This window comes from Ammodytes marinus, assembly GCF_949987685.1.
Source record: "Ammodytes marinus genome assembly, chromosome: 9".
NCBI lineage: Eukaryota > Metazoa > Chordata > Actinopteri > Uranoscopiformes > Ammodytidae > Ammodytes > Ammodytes marinus.
In genome coordinates, this window is record NC_137213.1 from 18,421,450 (window position 1) to 18,424,237 (window position 2,788).

A 2,788-nucleotide genomic window follows, 5' to 3' on the forward strand; every position below is an offset into this window, starting at 1 on the left:
ACCTTTCCACCTGCCATATTGTTTTATATGTAAAGGTTCATCATGGCAATGCTTGAATAACACATGGTCACACCAGGAGGTTTCCCTCCAGAGATGTTTGACTAATTGCTAACTTGCTCTGAAGGCTCTGGTTACCCATATCACAGCCGTGCTCTAGATCAAATCGCTCGACCGAAGAAAGAGGTTTCTGTTACTGGAAGACACACAGACGAGGCCAGAGGGCAAGTGTTAAAGGTCCCATATTATGCTAAATGCACTTTTTAAATGTGTTCCAACATATCCATGCGTCCACGGTGTGCCTAGAGACTGCCAAAATATTAAAGAAAATAACAATCTCTCCTTTTCTCACTCTCCCCTTTTCTGAAACCCCCACCCCTCCCCCCAAAAACACTCCAGTCAGAATTATCCCCTTTTCTGACCTCACAAACCGTAAAGCCAGAAGCTTCCACTGTGCAGCCCACACCCCTATTTCTTATTGGTCCACGGCCCTGACAGACAGAGGGCGAGGCGTATCTGGCTTCGCTTCCGGACAGGGGGCGGGGAGAGCTCAAAGATTGTATATTTACGAGGGGACCTGCAACTCTTTTTTAAAAAATAGGCCATTGTGAGATTAGCTGAACATCAGCATAGTACAATAAATTATCTGAAAGTTTTTTTCAGCAAACAATTAAAGAAAAACGTATTAGGGACCACTAAGACCATATAATATGGTGTATAATAGAACCGAAAAGTGTATAATATGGGAGCTTTAAATGCCTGAATCCACCACCAGCCTGAATAGAGACAAATAAACAATATGTTGCTAAATGACTGCACGTGCAGAGTTGGTGTTTTTTGGAAAGAGAAATGCTTTGAAATGCTCCTTTATGTTTCAGCATCCCCGGTGAGCAGCATCCAATAGGCCGAATTCGAATGATACTGTTCCGATTAAGAGGGGTTAGAAAAAAATTCAGACAGACACTCATTTATCATGACAATGCATGATGATATCAAAGCCAGAATTGCTTAAATGGATTTTTTTTAACAGGCACTGATGTGAAATCCTCTCATATCATTTATTCAAGCTCAAAATTAATTTAAAAAATGAAAGAGTGACTGTGACCGGCGGCTCCTGTTGGGATGTGATAAGAGAGACTGCGGCATTTCATATCAAAGAAATTCTTCCTCATATTCTTTTAATCTGTTTTTCTTCATTTAATTTTTTTTTTTTTCCTGCTGAGCCAGGAGGCAGCTGGGACCTCAATGGCTAAAATAAGGAGGGTTTGGCTCGAACATGGTGTGACGTACAGTGACCTTTTTGCACGTTCCCATCAGGCACCTCATCTGATGAGGCTGAAAAGCTCAAATGATGAATCCCGAGTTAATCCACATCTTCTCTGTGTCCTGTGCCCAGCAGATGTTTTCCCTTTGACCCTCACAAAAGGGCCTCTGTTTTTGTTTCCAGGGCTTGTCCATTCCTCAAAGGTCACAGGTCACTCTGGTCTCAGGGAGAAGCTGTCACCGCAAGTCTAAACATTTAACAGCCATCGGAGCGTGATGAAATACACCATCCCCGCGAGAAGGCCGCACAGACGCCTCGCGATTACTTTAAGTAAAGACCTACTTTCCATATGCTGATGCGCTTGAGAGCACACTCTTACACACACAGATTGAATTACAGTGGTTGCTGGGGGATGCCCAAGGGACAAGAGCTAGCCTAACTTTAGGCACTCAGGACACGCAGGGGGTGGGATGGTTGTTATTTGGGACGGTCTTCTGTAACAGACCCATAAAAGGTTAACTTAAATGGTTGAAATGTTAACTGAATCAATAGCTGACTTAGTCGTGTTTGGGCCTGCCCAGAAATGCCAACGGGTGGGGTTTAATGACCCACCCTGTAATCTTAACTTGAAAGCCAAAGAAAACTAAAGGTTATTTTAAATAAAAAGTTGTTTTGCACTCAAATAAACAAAGTATCTCTTTCAAGAAGCAGATTTACTATGTAGTGATTAATCTGGAAATTCCAGGAGAAAAAAAATGGGGTGCATATAAATATATGAGGACTGTGTGTGTAAGGGTAATGCATGCCTATCTGATTTCACAGGTAACAAGGCCTCAAGTAAACTGTATGGCTGTGTCATTTAAGGAGTCTAACACCCCCTCCTTTTCCAAAACAAACAGAAAAACAGACTTCTCCCCCCAATAATGCGGGTATACAATAACAAGCTAAGCGGTCTGTCATGAGTGTTGTGTGGATATGCCACAATACTGATGTTGCTCTTGGCACAAATTATTGGTAACAAACCCATTTCATTTCATACATTTATGTTGACTGAAAGTTTCTGTTAAAGGAATTATTAAAACCCCAAGTGTTTGTAATAAAGGAATTTGAGTCAAGGCAGGCTTCAGAGCAGGTGAAATGTACTTGCGGACAGCAGCAAGGGAATCAACAATGTATCTGGTTGGTACATGGTTGAATACAAAGAAATTAACAGTGTACATGGGATTATATGCAAGAGAAGGTGGTGTGTGCGCAAACACATACTAGGTTTGGTGTGTCCAGCCCTTGTTTTGCTGGCGAAAGCAGAAATGTTTTTAATTAGGCAGATAACAGAATATGGGAAATTTAGGGAGTCTTTTCTTCTCAACCACTGTGCACATGAATGTGTCATACCTCTGTATGTGCCAAAAATCTTATTAGGCAGTTTCTTCTTCAAGGCTAAACAACAACTTTTGTCTTAGCAAAACACTTTGGGGCTGTTAGTTTACTGGGACAACGTTCAACAGGCAGAAAGCATGTATTGAGCAT